Source organism: Ziziphus jujuba, chromosome 12, assembly GCF_031755915.1.
Source record: "Ziziphus jujuba cultivar Dongzao chromosome 12, ASM3175591v1".
NCBI lineage: Eukaryota > Viridiplantae > Streptophyta > Magnoliopsida > Rosales > Rhamnaceae > Ziziphus > Ziziphus jujuba.
In genome coordinates this window covers 18,126,529-18,135,662 of record NC_083390.1, presented here as the reverse complement: position 1 = coordinate 18,135,662, position 9,134 = coordinate 18,126,529, and the positions used below count along the sequence as shown (strand labels likewise).

At 32.3% G+C, this 9,134-nt stretch overlaps 1 long non-coding RNA gene across 1 annotated transcript; it reads right to left on the bottom strand.

Moving 5' to 3' along the window:
• Positions 1-5,426: 5,426 nt before the first annotated feature.
• LOC112493066 (uncharacterized) lies at positions 5,427-9,052 on the bottom strand. The gene is made up of 5 exons (XR_009635352.1): positions 7,979-9,052; positions 7,736-7,814; positions 7,579-7,642; positions 7,217-7,261; positions 5,427-6,068 (listed from the first exon to the last, which is right to left on the bottom strand). It is a non-coding gene; the product is annotated as an uncharacterized LOC112493066 (long non-coding RNA).
• Positions 9,053-9,134: the final 82 nt, after the last annotated feature.

The window sequence follows — 9,134 nt, the reverse complement described above, 5'->3', positions numbered from 1 at the left end:
ATCTAAAATTTTCCTGCAAATTTAAAAGAGAGTTCAAAAGAGATAGAGAGAGAGGGAAAAATTAGAAGAGAGAGAAAGGTGGCACCCTTCACTGCAGTTAGTGTTTATCTTCTTCTTTTTTATTTGTTTTTTATTTTATATCCATTTTTATATATATCTCTAATTTGTTTTAAGAAATATTTCATTCATACATTTTTAATTTTGTCATAATTACAATTAAATCTATATATTTGAAAAATTACCATATGTTCTAAAATTTAAAATTATATTTTTATAATATTATTCAATTATATATTAATTTTTAACCTCTTTATTTTTAACAATTGAAATTAATAGATAAAAAGTATTCAATTGATAGAAACTAACAAATGAGTTTGCTTTAATAGATATAGATATCTAAAACAAGTAATAATGATTTTTAAAAAATATTAATTTAAATATAATTATGATAAAATTGAAAAAATTAAAATAAAATTTGTTCATCGGTCGATTTCAGTTAGTATAAGAATTTTTGTCCGTTAATCGGTTAATGGACCGAAACTGTTTTTTTATTTTTTATTATTTATGATAGTTTTCCTTTTTATCCCAGTGCCTCGTATCCACGCCTCTAAACTATAAATGTGAGACTTAACAGTTGAACCCGATTGAAACTTAATTTTCTGACATAAATACTGAGCAGTCGGTCGTAGTTGGTTTTCGTTCACTTCCTTTTTTTGGTTTTGGATCGGGGTTGTATTGGGCTTTAAATTTATAAGAATGAAATATGGGAAATTTGGCCTTTTATCCCCCGTGCGCAGGATCTTAACAAAATATATTTTTTTCTTATATTTTTTGTTTTATCTTTTAATATCAATTATATTTTTTAAAAAAATTCAAAAAATATCCGTATCCTTATTTCATTTTACTTCAATCAATTTCCACGAAAAATCCTTATTTCACCACATCCCACACCATGTTTTAACTTTTCAACTAAAAAAACAAAAATCTACTTTTTTCTATTTTTTCATCCAGTTATAATCCTTATAAAAAGTTTGGAAAAATTTAGAAAATTTCAGAATTTATTGATTACCAACGGCTCATCGGTGATTACCGATGCAAACATCGGTAATTAATATTTCGAGCAAAGTAAATTGCTGGAAAAATGACCAACGGTTCCATCGGTAATTACTGAAAGCCCATCGGTAATTACCGAAAGCCCATCGGTAATTTTATTTTGACCAATTTTTCGAATCAAATCACCACAATTTAATTCCAAAACTTGGATAATAGTTGTTTCCATCATGAACATGCTAAATAGAACTTTATTAAGGTGAAAAAATTTAAAAATATTTGAAAATTTCATATAAAGTTGATTATCGATAGTGTATCGGTAATTACCGATGAAACTGTTGGCATCGGTAATTACCGATACACCATCGGTAATTTCACTTCGCATATTTTTTTCCAATCCTACAACTTCAATAATGTTTGTTTCCACAAAAAATATGCTAACTATAACTTTATTAAGGTGGCGAAATGGGAAAATGTTTTTAAATCTCAAAGAAAGTTGATTACATACGGTGCATCTGCAATTACCGATACCAACTATTTCATCGGTAATTACCGAAACTCCGTCGGTAATTTAATTTTCCATATTTTTTCAATCTGAAAATTTCGCTAATGTGTGTTTCGACCAAGGAAATATTAAATACAACTTTATTAATGATCCTAAACTTTAGAATCCAAAAACAGATGAAAAAAGGTGGTAGAATTTCAAATAAATATGATTACCAACGGGTCATCGGTAATTACGGATAAGAACGACGGTAATCCTTATTAGCAGCCAATATCGTTGCTGGAAAATTTACCAACGGTACCATCGGTATTTACCGAATCCCCATCAGTAATTAAAATTTTGACATATTTTCCAAACCAAATCAAAACAATCAAATCCGAAAACTTCTATAATGTGTGTATCCACCAAGAAAATGCTAAATCTAAATTTATTAACTATCCTTAACTAAAGAATCCAAAAAAAGACAAGGAAAAAATTGTAAGATTTCAAAAAAATACGATTACCAACTTGGCATTGATAATTACATTACCGATGCCGATAGTTTCATTGGTAATAAATGAAACACCGTTGGTAATTACCGACGGTGATTTGGTAATTACCGATGGTCACATTGGTAATTTTTCCAACCAGGATTTTTTCTCCTAGTATTTATTATCGAAGTTTGTAACGGTAATTACCGATGACCCATCGGTATCATTTTTATTTGAAATTCTACTTTTTCTCTCGATCTTTTTGTTTGGATTCTAAAGTTGAGGATCTTTAATAAAGTTTTATTTAGTATGTCCTTAGTGGAAACACACATTAGCGAAGTTTTCAGATTGAAAAAAGATGCAAAATTAAATTACCGATGGGGTTTCGATATTTACCGATGAAACAGTTGGTATCGGTAATTACCAATGCACCGTATGTAATAAACTTTCTTTGAACTTTTCAAGCATTTTCCCATTTCCCCACCGGAGTAAAGTTGTATTTAGCATATTTTTGGCCAAAAAAACATTATTGAGGTTTTCAAATTAAATTGTGGTGATTTGTTTCAAAAAAGCAGTAAATTTTTAATTACCGATGGATGTTGGTAATTACCAATGGAACCTTTGGTAATTTTTTCAGCAAGTTTATTTGCTTGTGATATTGGTTACCGATGGTTCCATCGGTAATTACTGATGATCAGTCGGTAATAATTGAATTTTGAATTTGTATAATTTTCTCCAAACGTTTTGAGGATTGTATTGTTGAGGATCATGGATAATGTTAGTTTTTGCATGTTCATGGTGGAAATACACATTACCGAAGTTGTCGGACTGGAAAAATATGCAAAATTGAAATTACCGACGGGGTTTTGTTAATTACTGATCAAACTGTCGTCATCGGTAATTACCGATGCACCATTAGTAATCATCTTTATTTGAAAGTTTCCCACTTTTTTAAAATCTTTTTTGTATTCTTTAGTTGAGGATCATTAAAAAAGTTGAGTTTTGGCATGCTTTTTTGTGGAAACACATATTATCAAAGCTCAAAGGATGGAATTGTGGTGATTTTCTTTGAAACAATGGACAAATGTCAATTATCGACGGTGTATCATTATCACTAGAATAGATCTCCGAAATAGTAAAAAACATACAACATGCTGAACACACAATGCTATTTTACCAACACATTACGACAAATGACTAAGTCAACAAAACATTACATGAAACCAAACGCTTTTTTACCAAAGCACACATTAAGCAATTGAGCTACTAATTACATTCATACGACATTGCATAACACAAGCAAACCACAAGTAAACAGATAACAAAACTACACATACATAGTAAGATATACCGAATAACATACCCCTAGGGGCTTAGCATAGCATGGAGAGATTTATGGTCCAGATGTTGAATGGTGCTTTTGATTGGTAGTGATATGAAGCGGTATGGCTGTTGAGCAAGATCGTTTGTTGTGACCAATCTGTTTATACCTCCCGCATTTATATTGAAGACGCTCCTCTCCTTGAGATTGAATCTGTTTCTTTCTTGGTCTTCCTGACTGTTTGCCAATCTCAGGTGGAAGTACAAGCTGATTGATGACATCATCTGGAGCATGCCATTGACATTTATTGCCAAGTGGATATATGGTATCCGAATATGCGTCACAGAGAGACTCAACTGAGTAATGCGGCAAGCAAAGGGTATATGGAGAGATATGTCGATACTTACATGTTGCCATCGATGCCAAATTCCTTGCATGAGCATGTCTTACTTTCTAAGTTGACTACTCCAACCAACAAACCATGGCTAACAACCTGAAACTTGTATAAGTTTAATGGAATAACATGGAAGCCTCTGCCATAATTTAAGCGCTCTTGCATGATCTTTTCCAACCAGTTAACAACAGGAGTTTGCATTGCAGTTGCATTATTTTGACGTTCATACCACCACTTTTGCAAGACATCATGAATGTGATCTAGTAGTGGCAAAATGGGTTTATCCCTAGCATTAAGAAGCACAGATTCATGCTCTATACGATGTTAGTGGTCATGATGTTGTATCTATTGCCCAGAAAATGTGATCTAGCCCACTTAGCAGGATTTGCATCCTTGAGATATTGTACAGCTTCAATACTAACACCTTCTAAAATATGCATGGCCTTATCAAATTCCTCAACAATATATGCTCTAGCTGCATCATTAAAATTTGATAGAATCGCATTGACATTACCTTTAAACTTCGTAGCACGTAAGTTTGTACCAAGATGATATGTGTAGTGGCCATGGTGATTATTAGGGAAAACTGTCCATATTGCTTTTGCAATACTCTTATGTTTATCCGATATAAAAGCTATATTAGGATCATCACCAAATGCTTCTTTGAGTCTCTCAAAAAACCATGTGTAGGCCGCATCTGTCTCCCCAGGGCCTATTCCATAGACAAGTGGATAAATTTGATTATTCCCATCCAAACATGATGCAATATATAACAAACCTCTGTATATATTCTTTAACGTAGTTCCATCGATAGCTACGACTCTCCGCATATAATAAAATCCTCTGATGCTAGCTCTAAGTGCCATGAAAAAAATATGAAAATTTGTTTTGATCATTAGTTTCAATTCGAGTGAATGTGTCCGGATTCTTGCTCTTTAAAATGTAACTCCATAAAGGGAGTTTTGCATATGACTCTTCAGGCGTACGCACAAACTTGATAGTGTAGCTTCCTTAGCAGCCTATGCTTTATTGTAGCTTATGTTTACTCCCTAATTAAAGCAAATGTCATGCACAATATCACGGGGTTTGTATTGACGTGAAATCCCTTCAAACTTTGGCTGGATGGTGTCTCCAACAACTGAACTTATTGCCTGATGACGATCCCTTTTCATGATATTTAAAGAGCAAATATGCTCATCCTGGAAGACCCTAATCATGAAAGCGTCTGTATTCTCATGGTAGCACGCAATTGACACTTGTAATTGTCATTTATACATACAACCTCATAACGGACACTATCTGATTTCTTGACCTTGAATTCAAAATTCCTCTGCAGTGCATATAGACAAAGCTTCTTTTGTAGCTCATTCTTACTCGAAAAGAGTTGGTTCCTTCGAATGATTTCATAGTCATTGACAGATGTGAAGCTATGGTTAGTCCTATGTACAGATATAATGTGTGCATACATATTTTGGGATTTAAGTATAACGTGTGTTTCTAGTCAACCAACTATAATATTTATAATTTGGGAGATATTTTGGGAGTAATTTTTGGGATTTGACTATGATATTATAATTCATTTAATTCATTATTTCATTTAATGAGCATATATAATGTGTGTTTCCAGTCAACCAACAAAGCTCAATTATACAAAAGATAGCATATGATTACTCTCACAATACAAATAGTTTTCAGTATGAATTGGACACTCAATTCCACTATTACAGGTGAAACAGCACCGGAAAAGGATAACTTGTTCTAAAATAAATATTTGCTAAACAATTGAGTCGGAAACTAGTGACAACCAATCCATCTTTTGCATCCCATCCCTACCGTGATTTATGCCTAAGGCTGGTTCTGGAAGCTCAGAAGGCACCTCTTCAATAGGTAGATTAACTTTCCATATCTCATTTGGAAGTCCATAGAGAAAGGACTTCCATCTGGAAGGAAAATACATAAATTGGAGAAGTATCAATAAAGAAAGGAGTAAAATTGTAAATTTCAGGTACAAATGAACCAGGATTTATTGTTGCATCAATTTCAATGCCCAACAAATCGGATGACCCATGAGCATATGATGTTACCTAATCAGAAAAAATTTTATAAGAAACTTGATATTTTAAGTTTTTAGCTAGCATAAAATCTTATTTAAAGACATGAAAATGAATATGAGTAGCAATTCCAAATAAGATAATGACATATTATAGAATTGATAAATCATATGATTGTGTGCTAGTACGAAGAATCACACCTCTCTACGTGAAACGACACCTTTTTTACTGAAATGGTGTCTCCTCTAAGGGGATATCCTACAACAGTAACCAAATCCTGCTCATAAGAAAGCCATGTAGTTCAGATTTCAAACAAGTGATTTACTGACAGGAGTAGTCAAATAGATATACCAATCCACATACTTTAACCTCTGTATTTAACAATCACGTAATAAGTAAATTAATTCTAGATTTACACATTAGTGGAAATTGTATAGCTACATTAAGTTGATACAGCTGGTATTATAAAAAATGAGATAGGAAATGGGAGGAATTCAATTCAATATGATGACATTACGTCAGTCATATACCAATATTAATAGATTTGCAATCAGATATGAACTAAGAAATGACATCATGATCCAGAAGTTAAGGATACTAAATTGCCTATAGGTTTTTATGCCTTTGGCAATTCATCTTTGTTATTAGTCAACAAGCAACTAATAATTTAACCAAGGCATCAAAAAGATCATCTGCTGACGATTTGTTACATCCTTATATAACATATTTTAGCTTCTGCACATAGATGAAAGGGATAATGCGAAAGGACAAAATCCATACACAGTGAATAGAATAAACAACAGATTCCACCAAAGAAAGACAGCAATTTAAACCTAAAGACGTGGTAAATGTCCTAAATAGGGAGGTTCAGCTTCTGTCCAAAATTCCTTGCTTTCTACTGATAGCTAAGCTATATGACAATCAATGCCTCTGGCTATTAATGTGGTAAAGGAAAGAAGTAAGGTATCAATTTATAGAAACCACCTCAGAAAATCTCACCAAAATTTAAAGAGTGATATCATAATAAGAGTCTCACAAATTGTTTTGCAAATGTGAAATGCAAATTGAAATTCAAAGAGGCCATAACATCAAGCCCTTGTTTTTCATTTCCAATATCTACAACCTACTAATACTATGAAATAACTCTAACTATCCCACTTTACCTTTAAAAAAAAAAAAAAAAAGTCCAACTATCCCACTAATGCCTGTCAACAGTTTCATTCACATCTCACGATGCTCATTTTTGTTACACTTGTCCCACATATGGTTTATGACTCTGAGTGCTCAAATGCTAAAGAGTATATATTAAAGAACATAATTTTTGGCTGTTCAACTACTTCAAGAAGATAAAGGAAGCCATCTCAGACCTATGAGGGGCAACGAGAACATACTGAGATAACACAAATAATTATGATAGAGATATACCTTGGTAACGTATTTGGTATCATCTCCCCTTCTTTTCACCTTAACCTGAAATCATACCAAGAAGGGGGAATAATTTAATGGCACTCATTTATTGGGAACATGCCATAACACGGTTTTGCAACATCATCTAAAGACAATCAAAACTTAAATTAAATCTAAAAGATGTGCTATCAAAACATGGTAAGATTAATACATCCTATTTGTTTTTTGAGTTGAATACTTTAATAAAAAAACAAAATTAAGCATCCAGACAAAATCAATAAATAGTGGTTTTTATATGACAAGGAACTATGAAGTTGCTATGACATTTAGTCTTATAGTTGTCACATATGTATTAGGCTATAGATGGCACAGTATATTACTTGTGTATCATGTTCAACACAATGTGCATTTGCCAATAGTTTCCCATCCCCAATCATAAATGCACTGCAATAAGGAAAATACAGTTATCTCCATTTAAGAAAGAAGTAGAATTCCAAATTTTTTAGGGGAAAAGATAATAGGAGAAGATTTTCAGACCTTGCCTGCCAGTACTTGCATATTGTCTTTGTTTTTGCCAAGGAAGAGAATATTTAGGTACAGTATGGGTGCAGTAAACCTAAAATTATTTAAGAAATAAAGCGGTTGGATGTAATAGATTCTGCAAATATTTTTCCATTTAAAAGATAGAATTCATGATCACTAAACACCAAACAGAAAATATATGTGTTCAATGCTCGTGAATCCTACCACTGAAAAATTAAATATGAGAGTTTACTTTACCTTTACGATAGCATTAAGAAAAGCTGCATCTTGAAGATTTCCTAATTCAACTTGAAATTGAGAACAAAGCACCTAAAACAATCAAAATAAGGTTAAAAGTAGAATTCGTCGATATCCTCTTTTCTTCACTATGAAAAAAAAGGGGTAGAATATCACTTTTATTTTTGATATGGTACCTTCCAATTCAAACATTGCCTTTCATTTTTCTTATCATAATAAACCATCTTAAAACACTTGCTCCTTCCTACCTATCTATGGCACCACAAAATAGCTTGAGCCTGACCAAATTATCTTCATATTTTGCATTAAAAAGAGCGAATTCCAAACTAATATTTCACTTCTGCACAATCTTATCCAACCTAAACAAATAAGAAATTAAATTCTTAATAGAAAAAAAATGCTGAACTTTTCAATACTTGCAGGTCCTTCAAATCATACTGCAACTTTTTCTTGTCCTTCCTTTGCATTCCAAATTTATAACTTGCTAGTTAAGTTTTTCCCATATCGGCACTGCCTTTGTAGCTTTCTGCATACAAATAAGACCTTCCATCCATTGATTAATGGCTGGCTCAGAACAAAAAATAAATAAATAAATAAATAAAACATAAAAACGAAGAGAGGAGAAGACAAAGAAAGGAAGAAAAAAAAAAAAAGACGTAACATGTCTTGATGAAGGAGAAGAGAAGAAGTGAGGAAAAGACAAAAGAAAGGAATAAAAAAAAAAAAAAACTGGATTTTAACAGGGGAAAAAAATTACAGAGAGGTGGTGGAAAAGAAAGGAAAAATAAAATAAAATCTGAAAGGAAGTGACCAAAAGACGAAAGAAAGGAAGTGAGAAAAAGACGAAATAAAGGAAGAAAAAAAAAAGTTGGGTTTTGACAAGGGAAAAAAAAATGCAGAGATGTGGTGGAAAAGAAAGGAAAAAAAAAATGAAAGGAAGTGAGCAAAAGATGAAAGAAAGGAAGAAAAAATAAAAAATAAAAAAGCTAGGTTTTGACAGGAGAAAAAAAAATTGCAGAGATGTGGTGGAAAAGAAACAAAAAAAAAATGACAGGAAGTAAGCAAAAGACGAAAGAAAGGAAGAAAAAGTTAAAAAAGAAAAGCTGGGTTTTGACAGGGGAAAAAAATTGCAGAGATGTGGTAGAAAAGAAAGAAA